The sequence below is a fragment of the Littorina saxatilis genome, linkage group LG2 (assembly GCF_037325665.1).
Source record: "Littorina saxatilis isolate snail1 linkage group LG2, US_GU_Lsax_2.0, whole genome shotgun sequence".
Taxonomy (NCBI): Eukaryota; Metazoa; Mollusca; class Gastropoda; order Littorinimorpha; family Littorinidae; genus Littorina; species Littorina saxatilis.
The window spans coordinates 92,842,486-92,855,856 of NC_090246.1; the positions used below are offsets into that span (position 1 = coordinate 92,842,486).

At 42.2% G+C, this 13,371-nt stretch overlaps 1 non-coding gene across 1 annotated transcript; it reads left to right on the forward strand.

Moving 5' to 3' along the window:
• Positions 1 to 13,028: 13,028 nt before the first annotated feature.
• Trnal-uaa (transfer RNA leucine (anticodon UAA)) lies at positions 13,029 to 13,111 on the forward strand. The gene has a single exon. It is a non-coding gene; the product is annotated as a tRNA-Leu (tRNA).
• Positions 13,112 to 13,371: the final 260 nt, after the last annotated feature.

The window sequence follows — 13,371 nt, forward strand, 5'->3', positions numbered from 1 at the left end:
CATCTGTATGCCAAAGCTCACAAGTATTTGTACACTTTCTTTTTTTGTCTGTCCTTATTTTGGTTTTGTCTGTCTTTGAAAACGAATAGCTCGACTTGAAGCATTGAATACATCTCGATGGAATTTCACACGAACGTGATCAAAGGAAGGGCTATTTTTCAGCAAGCTTCTAGCAATGTATTGCGTCCCTTTTTGGTTTTTTGGTTTTGTCGCCGACGTCTGCTCTGAAATAGATTTGACTGGAAATAGATATGAACGGACTGTTGGGTATGTACAGGGTGGCTGGCGTCCAGTAGAGACAGACACATTGTCACAGGTATGTTCATGAGGGGAAGACATTTGTCTTCAAGTGAATAACATCAAACTTTGTTTCCGATCCCTTAAATTCTGGAAAAACTGTGGCGAGGAACAGTGGGGATGAAATCGGTTGATGGATTGATGTTTTGATATGTGAGGCTTTAAGGCTTAGCCTCCTGTTTAGAACGATCCTCGGGAAATACTGCATCTCATAATGATATTATGTCCACACGCATAATAGACGAGTGACAAAAGTCTTCAACCGTAACATGAATCTATAGACAATGAAGGTGCAACTTGTAACATAATATACTGATTGTACGTCTTGTTGTTTGGTTGGTTGCATGGCCGTTCAGTTACTCCATCTGTTATTTCGTTTAGCTTTTTTTTGTTTTGTTCGAGTCAAAGCTGTTAACTCGTCTGTTAATCTACCTGTACCATTGAACGTGAATAAAAACTCATGCACATGTTCTGCTCCGGATCACTGGTAGTTTAGAGTCGGCGATGTAATTAGTATTATAGTTTCCTGCAAATGATTGTTATATCCTGAGAAAAAATGAATTTCTCACGTTTTTTTTTAATTTTTAATGTATTTTATAAGAATATATCACGCTAGCCTACAGTCTAAATATCACACTAATACGCTGACTGCTATCACTATTTCCTGCTTTCCAGTCTGTGTGTTTTAGCGCCTACGCTAAGCATGTTGCAAAGTAAAATATCCAAGGCTAGTTTTGTTATTGTTTGCTTTTTACATTTAGTCAAGTTTTGACTAAATGTTTTAACATAGAGGGGGAATCGAGACGAGGGTCGTGGTGTGTGTGTGTGTGTGTGTGTGTGTGTGTGTGTGTGTGTGTGTGTGTGTGTGTGTGTGTGTGTGTGTGTGTGTGTGTGTGTGTGTGTGTGTGTGTGTGTGTGTGTGTGTGTGTGAAAACAACATTCAAAAATGAGGGTGAAATAAAAAAAATAGTACAGCACAGATACTTTTTTGTCTAGCGTCATGGACGGATCCAGGGGGGGTTCCTGTCACCCCCCCCCCCCCCCCCTCCCGGCCTGAACATGTATCTCCTCCAAGGGTAAAAATAAAATAAAAATCAATTAATAATGACAAATACTCATCTAGATTTCAAAACGTCCGGGCCTCCCTAGCACCCTCAACTAATGAACCCCTAACACAATTGGGACCCCCGAACCTGATACGGTCCGGCCATGAGCGTTCTATATCGTCCTCTTTAGAAACTTGTTGCGCTGTTGACAAACGTACGTTTCTATTTGCAAACATCCATGAAGTAATATCATGTTTAAACATTTCTTCTGAGTAGAATGAAGCTAAATCAAACCACACACAAAATGAAAAAAACTAAAACTAAATCTAAATCAAAGCCATATTGCGCGTAACATAAAGCAACAGTCGAACCGTCTGCAAGGGAGACATTGTTAGTAGTAGATCTAAAAGAAAAGAATGGATTCCATGGAAGCTAGTGTAACTATGCACATTGAACATCTTTGAAGCTTCGGATATAACTCGATGAAACAAAAAAGAACCAAAACTTAAAACATGTCCCAACAGTTGTTACTCCACCTCCCTCTTCACCCGACCCCTACACTCACATATTTTGTGTCTGAAAAGCTCTCAAACGCACTGGCACATACACACACGTACACACAATGACTTATACAGAGTCCATTTAGAAAGATGATAAGTTATTGCGATAAAAGACAAGACTTTTGACTCCTTTGATAAACATCACGGTGTTTTTTTCCACCTCTGCTTATCCACGTGTACAAATATTTCCCATGAGACAGCGCGAGTGGAGAAGCTACGTCATATCATAGGGGAATCCCCTACCGGAGCACGATCGGAGCAGTACCGGAGCGTATGTGTGAGAGGGGAGGTGGAGAGCGGAGACAATTTTCTTGCTCCGCTCCACCCTTGCTCCGCCTGTGTGTGAGCCCCCCTTTAGAGATGGCAGATCTGTATTATTCAAATTTCAGGGAAATCGACCGCTACACATTGGAGTTTTAAGCGATCAAAAATGTGATGGACAGACAGATGCCTTTTAAATATAAATGTTAACCGGAGGGTGAGATGCTGGTCTGCGGGGTAACAATCCGCGTCGTAGGGATCGACACAGGGATCGAAGCGTTTACACGTCCTTTTGAAAAACAATTACCCTTGTTTATTATACTGTCCAGTTCCTGTGTGGAAATAGACGTGCTTTTCAGCTCCTTTGACCAGAGCTGTGGAAAGCAGCCGCTCATTGGGCAAAATGTAATATTGCCCATCGTTGTAATTGGGACATCATACCCTCGGACATCAAACAGCGTATGGACGTCAGCCATGCAGTTTTATGACCATCACTACAGTTTTATCTCTATTGATATTTCAATTAGTCCTTTGTATCTATAGAGAGTGTTAATCAGCTCTGGGTCTTTCATGTCCTGTGAATAAATTGGTAACGATTGATCTTTAATATATGTTTATGGTGTATCTTTCTCCAAAAATTGGTTTAATGTATGTATATTTAGTTCAATCATGTTTGCGTCTGTGTGTATACGTACTTGTCATACTGTTATTCGTCATTTTGATACCAGCTTGGAAGAACTAAGCTAGTAAGTGTGTGTGTTTTTCTTGCTTACTGACGCACCTTTAATACCTGCCCTAATACTTGTTCATAACGTTGTTACTGAGAACAGAGACTAGAGTATACGGACTGTGTACTCTTCAGTCTCTGCTTAGACTGACGTGCAATTGAATTATGTGTCTCCCTTTGGTGTAGTTTTCATCGACAGATCCTTCTTGGCAACTGAGAAAACCTGCCTGTATGTGACTTGTTGTTCGGAACTGCACAAAGGCTTTTTCGCCCAGCAAGAGTGGTGGTCCTCCCTGTCAGGGGAAACAATTGCAGTGTTCCCCAAACTGTGCGCCCCTGCGTCCTATGAGGGCCCCAAAGGGGGGGTATCATCACGATCACGGGAAGGGAAATTTTAGCTTTCACGATCACAGTTACCTTGATTTTTGTTTTCACGATCACGAACACCAGTGGCAAATCACGGTCACGGTAAAAGTTGCAGGTACAGAAAGCACGTGTCAAAGTAAACACAACCACACAGTAATTCGCTCCTCTGGATCTATTGTTTATTCAACACAAAGTGACAACTGTTGCACTTTTTTATTATTTTTTTTAATTCTCTTTCATACACACATAGAAATACATATCATGATTTGTAATCAGTAACAAGAATGTTGTTTTCATTGTTTTTTCTCTCGCTCTCTCTCTCTCTCATACAGACACTCACAGGAATATACACTCCAGGGGCGGAGCAGTTAAGCCAGAGAGGGGGGGGGAGGGGTTACAACCTGGGGTCCAGGGCAAGGCCCCGTTGGGGGGTCTGGGGGGCTTAGCCCCCCAGAAGCTGAAGAGATTTAGCTATTTTATGAACAATTTATGGCTTATCCTTGATTTTAAACATGATCAACTGGTGTCAGCAGCCACTCATTATTTCTTTTAAAGTTAGTATTATTATTTTTTTTTTGACAGCCGGGGGTGGGGGGGGGGGGGGGTCCGGAACCCCTGTAACCCCCTCCCCCCTAATCCGCCCCTGCACTCATACACATTCAACTCCCACACCCTCACTCACACACATGAATATATACTTGCACAATTTCACATTTCCAGAGCTAAATCTTTTAAACCCATTTTCTCAAAAACTATTGGGTGGATTGAAATTAAAGTACATGTATGTGTGATGGTAGAGTCTATAATCCTGACTAAAGGTCAGTCTAGGAATCATGAAGGTGGGTGAAGGAATATACACTCATACACATTCAACTCCCACACCCTCACTCACACACATGAATATATACTTGCACAATTTCACATTTCCAGAGCTAAATCTTTTAAACCCATTTTCTCAAAAACTATTGGGTGGATTGAAATTAAAGTACATGTATGTGTGATGGTAGAGTCTATAATAACAAAATCCCCAACGAACATGACTTTGGTCGACTTTGACATGAGGATCAAGTGACCCAAACTGGCACGTCTTACCGCCATAGTTCCTGAATTTAACCCATTGTTGATAAGTTTACAGGCGCTAAAATAAATCCAAGCTTAATGCAAAGAAGCGACAATTAGAATCTATGCCAAGCGTGTCCACGTTGCTGGGATGAAAAACACATTTCTAGTTTCGGTTTTGGCTACACGCAGACTCGATCAGACTCGAGCCAGTCGAGGTCACACTGAGCGAGTGACAGCCGGACGTGGCAATGTCGACAATGTCAATGATCTCAATCAAACTCAAAGATCTTGAACAAATTTCAAGATCTTTGCCTACATTCAGAACAGTCATAGAGCAACATAGACAGGGCCGGACTAGGGGGGGGGGGGGTTTACAGGGGTTGCGCCCCCCCCCCCCCCCCCCCTCTGGCTTAAGCATGTACCTCCCAAACGCTTTTTTTTCTCTCCTTTTTTGTGTGGGGGAGGGAGGGGGGGTGTTGCATCTGGATCATCATGAAATCCGAGGAGAAATCGCACCTCTCACCCCCTTTCGAAAGACATTTTTCTTCAACGATTTTTGTGATGAAAAGTATGAGTCCTTACAATCTCAATTCTTCTTCATTGCCTATACAGCTTGCTGTCGAATTTACCTTTTTCGTTCAAGGAGAGGCTTCCTTTCCCTCCAGAAACATCAAAAAACGTTCAGCTTCAAGGGGGCTTCGCCCCCTTGCAACCCCCACCAAGGGGGCTTCGCCTCCTGGACCCCTACCAAGGGGCTTTGCCCCCTGGACCCTCATCTGTAACCCCCCACCCCCACCCCCTAGTACTTACCTAGTCCGGCCCTGATAGATGACATACCTTGACATTTCGTCTTCGGAAAGACGGACCCGTAGCCTGACCTTTCCACCAAGGAAGGCATTCTCGCCGCCTGCTTTGGTCTGGCTTGAATCCACAAAATATAACAGAAGTTCGATGACAGTACCGCTGCACGCCATTTTTGATCTTCGAATTCGAATTTGACTGAATGCACTCAAAACTTTAGCACGAAGCCCTTCCATTGGATGAAGTTTGGCAGACTTTTGCAATTCGCCTTCTGATTGGATCTCTTTTTTTGTGATTGGTTCTCTTAAAGGGAAGCAATCGCTGTCAAAATCATATTTCTGAATGTGTTGTTGCTTCCCTTCAATCGGGATTAGCTCCTTGACGAATAGAGGATCATACTCATAGAGTGATACAGCTGTGAAAAATGTACGTTGAAAATAAAATGCTTTGCAATAATGCCCATCACGATCACGAAAACAAATGACAATCACGATCACGAGACTTGATTTTTTTGTCATCACGGATCACGGGCAAAGTCCCATCACGATCACAGAAATGGAAATTTCGGCAATCACGGTCACAGAAAGGTCAAAAAACACCAATCACGATCACGATTTTAAACCCTTTGGGGCCCTCTCCTATACGCACTTAAAACCCGAAAAAAACGTACTCGAAATTCTTGGAGCGGGTCCTGCACGCGACGCATATACTAAACTTGAAAACAGCGGGTCCTGCACGCGACGCATATACTAAACTTGAAAACAGCGGGTCCTGCACGCGACGCATATACTAAACTTGAAAACAGCGGGTCCTGCACGGGACGCATATACTAAACTTGAAAACAGCGGGTCCTGCACGGGACGCATATACTAAACTTGAAAACAGCGGGTCCTGCACGGGACGCATATACTAAACTTGAAAACAGCGGGTCCTGCACGGGACGCATATACTAAACTTGAAAACAGCGGGTCCTGCACGCGACGCATATACTAAACTTGAAAACAGCGGGTCCTGCACGGGACGCATATACTAAACTTGAAAACAGCGGGTCCTGCACGGGACGCATATACTAAACTTGAAAACAGCGGGTCCTGCACGCGACGCATATACTAAACTTGAAAACAGCGGGTCCTGCACGGGACGCATATACTAAACTTGAAAACAGCGGGTCCTGCACGGGACGCATATACTAAACTTGAAAACAGCGGGTCCTGCACGGGACGCATATACTAAACTTGAAAACAGCGGGTCCTGCACGGGACGCATATACTAAACTTGAAAACAGCGGGTCCTGCACGGGACGCATATACTAAACTTGAAAACAGCGGGTCCTGCACGGGACGCATATACTAAACTTGAAAACAGCGGGTCCTGCACGGGACGCATATACTAAACTTGAAAACAGCGGGTCCTGCACGCGACGCATATACTAAACTTGAAAACAGCGGGTCCTGCACGGGACGCATATACTAAACTTGAAAACAGCGGGTCCTGCACGGGACGCATATACTAAACTTGAAAACAGCGGGTCCTGCACGGGACGCATATACTAAACTTGAAAACAGCGGGTCCTGCACGGGACGCATATACTAAACTTGAAAACAGCGGGTCCTGCACGCGACGCATATACTAAACTTGAAAACAGCGGGTCCTGCACGGGACGCATATACTAAACTTGAAAACAGCGGGTCCTGCACGGGACGCATATACTAAACTTGAAAACAGCTTGTCCTGCACGGGACGCATATACTAAACTTGAAAACAGCGGGTCCTGCACGCGACGCATATACTAAACTTGAAAACAGCGGGTCCTGCACGCGACGCATATACTAAACTTGAAAACAGCGGGTCCTGCACGCGACGCATATACTAAACTTGAAAACAGCGGGTCCTGCACGGGACGCATATACTAAACTTGAAAACAGCGGGTCCTGCACGCGACGCATATACTAAACTTGAAAACAGCGGGTCCTGCACGCGACGCATATACTAAACTTGAAAACAGCGGGTCCTGCACGCGACGCATATACTAAACTTGAAAACAGCGGGTCCTGCACGGGACGCATATACTAAACTTGAAAACAGCGGGTCCTGCACGGGACGCATATACTAAACTTGAAAACAGCGGGTCCTGCACGCGACGCATATACTAAACTTGAAAACAGCGGGTCCTGCACGGGACGCATATACTAAACTTGAAAACAGCGGGTCCTGCACGGGACGCATATACTAAACTTGAAAACAGCGGGTCCTGCACGCGACGCATATACTAAACTTGAAAACAGCGGGTCCTGCACGGGACGCATATACTAAACTTGAAAACAGCGGGTCCTGCACGGGACGCATATACTAAACTTGAAAACAGCGGGTCCTGCACGGGACGCATATACTAAACTTGAAAACAGCGGGTCCTGCACGGGACGCATATACTAAACTTGAAAACAGCGGGTCCTGCACGGGACGCATATACTAAACTTGAAAACAGCGGGTCCTGCACGGGACGCATATACTAAACTTGAAAACAGCGGGTCCTGCACGGGACGCATATACTAAACTTGAAAACAGCGGGTCCTGCACGGGACGCATATACTAAACTTGAAAACAGCGGGTCCTGCACGGGACGCATATACTAAACTTGAAAACAGCGGGTCCTGCACGGGACGCATATACTAAACTTGAAAACAGCGGGTCCTGCACGCGACGCATATACTAAACTTGAAAACAGCGGGTCCTGCACGGGACGCATATACTAAACTTGAAAACAGCGGGTCCTGCACGGGACGCACTAAATCTGCTGGTCGATGTGAATGCGTGATGTATTGTGTAAAAAATTCCATCTCACACGGCATAAATAGATCCCTGCGCCTTGAGTCCGAGTCTGGAGATACCATATTTATATGTTTTTTGAATCAGAAAATGATTAAGAATAAGATGAACGTAAATTTGGATCGTTTTATAAAAAAAAAATGTAATTACAATTTTCTGATTTAATTTTAAGCCACCAAGCTGAAATGCAATACCGAAGTCCGGCCTTCGTCGATATATATATGTGTGTGTGTGTGTGTTTGTGTGTGTGTGTGTATGTGTATGTGTGTGTGTGTATGTGTGTGTGTGTGTGTGTGTGTGTGTGTGTGTGTGTGTGTGTGTGTGTGTGTAGAGCGATTCAGAGTAAACTACTGGACCGATCTTTATGAAACTTTACATGAGAGTTCCTGAGAATGATATCCCCAGATGGGTTTTTTCATTTTTTTTATAAATGTCTTTGATGACGTCATATCCGGCTTTTTGTAAAGGATGAGGCGTCACTGTCACACCCTCATTTTTCAATGGATGTGATTGAAATTTTGGCCAAGCAATCTTCGACGAAGGCCGGAGTTTGGTATTGCATTTCAGCTTGGGGGCTTGGAAATTAATTGATGAGTTTGGTCATTAAAAATCTGAAAATTGTAATTAAAATTATTTTTTTTTATAAAACGATCCAAAGATAATTTAATTTTATTCTTCATCATTTTCTGATTCCAAAACCATATATTGTATGTTATATTCCGATTAAAAACAAGCTTTGAAAATTAAAAATATGAAAATTATGATTAAAATAAAATTTTCGAAATCGATTTAAAAACACTTTCATCTTATGCCTTGTCGGTTCCTGATTCCCAAAACATATAGATATGATATGTTTGGATTAAAAACAAGCTTAGAAAGTTAAAAAGAATGGAGATACAGAAAAGCGTGCTATCCTGCTTAGCGCAACCACTACCGTTATATTCTGGCTCGTCAATTTTAATTTGGACTGACGAGTATACGGTCGTGGTGGAAAAAATGCAGTGCGTTCAGTTTCATTCTGTGAGTTCGACAGCTTGACTAAATGTAGTAATTTCGCCTCACGCGACTTGTTATACACTGAAAGTGATCTGTACTGTACACTTTCGAAGACGATACCGACGCAAATTTGCGTGGATACTTTTTACCTGAAATGACAAATAATGCTTGTTCGGAGGTCTCACAGAACGTCCAAAAGTCCTCCTGGTTTTGGGACCCTCTTAACTACCGCTAAGGGGGTCCTTGTAACCCCTAACAATTGTTATGGAAGGCCCAGGATCCTCTTGGAAGAGCATCTGTGGGGGGCCCTGAATTAAAGATAACATAAGATAAGATAAGATCAGATAAGATTTCATATAGCCCTGTGAGGTTACCCTCATGTAAATTCGGGCTGCTTTCTCCCTGGGGAAAGCGAGCTGTCATACAGTACGGCACTACCTTTTGTGTTTGTTTGTTTGTTTGTTATTATGTCTTCATGATGTGCCCGTTTGAATATACAAATTCTTCCAAATGATATTCCCACCAGGTGTTTTTTTAATTTTGTTATGATTGCGATGACGTCATATCCGTCTTTTTATAAAAGTTGAGGCGGCACTGTTACGCCCTCATTTCTCAATCAAATTGATTAAAATGTTGGTCAACATTTCTTTGATTCAGTCCGGGCTATGTGATTGCATTTCAACTCGGAGGCTTAAGCATTAGTTAATTAGATGGTTCATCACAATTGAGATTAAAATCGAATTCTCGCAGACAGATTAAACGGTTGCGTTGTGCTCTTTATGATCTCCTGAATCCAAAAATATGACATATGTTGTGCACATGTTTGGATTGAAAACAAGCTCAAATATCAAGAACATCGGTTGTATGTAAATTATTTTCACTTGGCTTTAGTTACCGAGACAATGTATCAGCGCTTTCTCGGGCGCGGGGTTTTGGCCAACCTTAGGTTTACATGTCTTGGTAAACTGTGCGTTCAGTTTCATTCTGTGATTTTCACAGATTGGCTAAAAGTATTAATTTTGCTTTCACACAACATGAGGCTATCTTCTACATGCTAACCTTTAACTGCCTGTGGTTTGATTCTGCTGGTCGGCCTCGTGCACTCCACGCGTGTCATCTAATATAATATAATCTATCTATCTCTACTATATATAAAAATGGATGTAAGTGTGTCTGTCTGTGGTCGCCATACCTCTGAGATAGCAAGAGGCAGGAACAAGATGTTGTGCATGCACACTCCCTAGGAGCCGCAGATGTGCACCTGGGTTTTAGTTTCTTGATTCATTGTTTCCTTTCTCAGATTATGGACCTCCCTATTATTGAATACAGCCTATATAGTGCAAGGCCAGTTCAATGCCTGGTGTTCACATGTAGTAAGCACATAATGTCAGTGATATTACAGACTCTCTATTGCTCCTATGAGGAGAAGAAATGAAGAAGAGAAAATCAACCGGATAGTAGAGGAAATGTCTAGAAGCAAAGGGAGGTAACTCTTCTCTTGCAGGCATGCCTGATCAGTCTTTACAGAATATAAAGAGTCAATGTAAGACATGCTTCTCAAATATCTAGAACGTTCCTGAGGGAGGGAGATAACTCAAATCAAAGTTATTTTTCAGCAAACAGAGTGTGTTGATGGTAATACTTTTACACTGTCTCATTCTTATAGAATAAATAGAGTCGAAGTGATAAACTCCCGGGCGAAGCCGGGCCCAAAAGGCTAGTACTATATATCAAAATGGATGTAAGTGTGTGTGTGTGTGTGTCTGTCTGTCTGTGGTCACCATACCAGAGATTGCAAAAGATAAGCACAAGATATTCTGCATACAAACTGCCCTGGACCCACATATGTGCACCTGGGTTTTTAGTTTCTCGAGACATTGTTTCCTTCCTCGGATAATGACCCTCCCCATTAATGAATACAGCCTATAATAGTGCAAGGGAGGTAGGTCATGCTTTGTTACCCATGGAAGGGAGGTAACTCTTGTCATACCAGCATCCCGTGTCATTCTCATTTCCCCCAAACGTTTGATTTGGAGTTTTTCTTTGAGGGCTTTGCTAACACCCGGGCGAAGCCGGGCCAGATTGCTAGTTTATGTATCTCTACTATATATAAAAATGGATGTAAGTGTGTGTGTGTATGTGTGTGTGTGTGTGTATGTGTGTGTGTGTATGTGTGTGTGTGTGTGTGTGTGTGTGTATGTGTATGTGTATGTGTGTAATAAGTTTCTTTAGTTTCTTGTTGTGCTTCAAACAATGCTATCGTCGAACCAAAACAAATTAATCTGATACATATCTTAATTAGTCTAATCCACACACTCAGTTAAGTTGTGTCGTGTTATCATGTTTTGAAGTATGGTGGGTTTTTAACCAAGATTCGCGATGGCCTCATTCGTGATGGCGCACAGGCTCCTAATATAGACCAGTCAGTTATGATTATGTTCTGTATTAAATGTTTGCTGAATGTCTTTCAAAGCCTATTCGGCCTAACTGTTAGCCTAGTAAAGAGAGAAAACCACCAAGCACAAAATCACACAAACGACTTCGCAAGAAAACAAGCTAGTTATCAACATGAAAGAGTTCCAGTAGGAGGCCTTTCCCCTACTTGATTGATTGAGTGAGAACTATTAGTAACTGATGACATATCATATGATCATTTTGATGCTACACATGTTGACACGTATATTTTTTTCACGTACATGTATGACTATTTTTAGTCCTTTTGTATAATGTAAAAGTTTTTCTGAACCGCATGTAAATGAGAGAGTATGTGTGCAAACAGAAAATACAGTTACCATGTTTGTTAAAAAAATAAAATAAAAATAAAATAAAAAAATTTAAATGCCGCGCGGTCTGTCTGTCCGTACACGTCAGTCTCAGCATCCGTCTGCCGCCGGCTTTGACCGGTGTCACGATTTCATCTTTCGCCTGTGTACATATTTCCCCCTCGATATATACTCAAGACTAAAATGTTGTTTCCTGGTAAAATTAAGAAGTGAAATTATCTATGGACGAAAAACATGTCAGTTTCCTGCATGTGAAGAAAATTGGTGGTGAAATGTAATAGATTTCACCCCCAAAATCGATTTATTCGAAAACGTGTACCGAGTGGTTACGTCCCTTGAGTAAGAAGGGAAACATTTTAGGATGAATCAAATTTCTAAGTTAAATAAAAAAAAATTGGTTGGACAAATTTGGCCCCATGAATGTAAGGTACACAAGGTCGCTCATCAGTACTATCCAAGGGTGTTTTTTTGTTCAGTGTAGAGCGGTTTATGCAAGATCAACGAGGCCGAGAATCGAAATATCACCACGGCGAAAGATGAAAATGTCACACCGGTCGGTTTATCTGTCTGTCTAGCTGGCTGCCAAGGCAAGGCAAAGGACGTAAAGGATGTATTCAAGAAACCCCATGGGATTGCATGAAAAAAAATGAAAAAAAAAGAAATATGCAAATGTTTCAACATACGTACATAAGCTTATTCCGATGGGGAAAAAAATAATAACTCAAAAAAATAAATTCCCGGGTTATGATTATATGCAAGTGTAAATATCAATGCGGAAACAAAACAACAGCTGACTTCAGTATATCATTTTGGCTGGCTGGCTGGCTGGCTGACTGACTGGCTGTGTACCTATCTGTCTGCCTCTCTGAACATATTTATGTTTGTTTGCGTCAGTATCTTGGACTGTAAGCTCGCACTATTATATAGACAAATTCAGATTACATGTAGCCACAGGAGTATTTATCTACAAGATTGATGATCTGCTTGTGATGTAGCCTATAACTTTGTTGCTTTGGCGGCTGAGATGGTGAAACTGACAAAATTAATGAAGTGTGATTAAGTCATTATACGGTTTGCAACCGCATCTGACAACCGTGAATTACAAGCAATAAAATGCACACAGTTCAACGACGATTATAAGTTCCCAGTGCCTATGAGTTTTGGAGTTGTGCCAACCAGAATACCACGCATGCAATATTATTACAGGCGACGTCATTATCGACCAATGGACGCCCAGTAAACAGCATTGCACAACGTTGCAAGTATAGGACTTGTATTTCCTGCTTGCATGTATTGTTAGGAAGGTTCGGTGGCCGAGTGGTTAAGGCGTTGGACTTAAGATCCAATGGATTTATATCCGCGTGGGTTCGAACCCCACCCGTACCAGACATTTTTGTTTATATTTTTTTAAACTTAACAGCAAATCTGTCTTTTTGCAAGATGCTGCTGCTACCAACGTGCATATTTGAAAATGTGTGCAATGAAAATACTCTTCTGAAACCGATTGTGGAATTAAAGTTTAAGGTCTTATCTTATAATGTTAAAAGGAGTCGCAATCGAACAGATATGAGCAGGGTTTTTTTAGGAGTTTAAAACACGTCCATTTTTTGCATGTGCTCTTCGTCTGAAAGGTGCTGTTTGGCAAG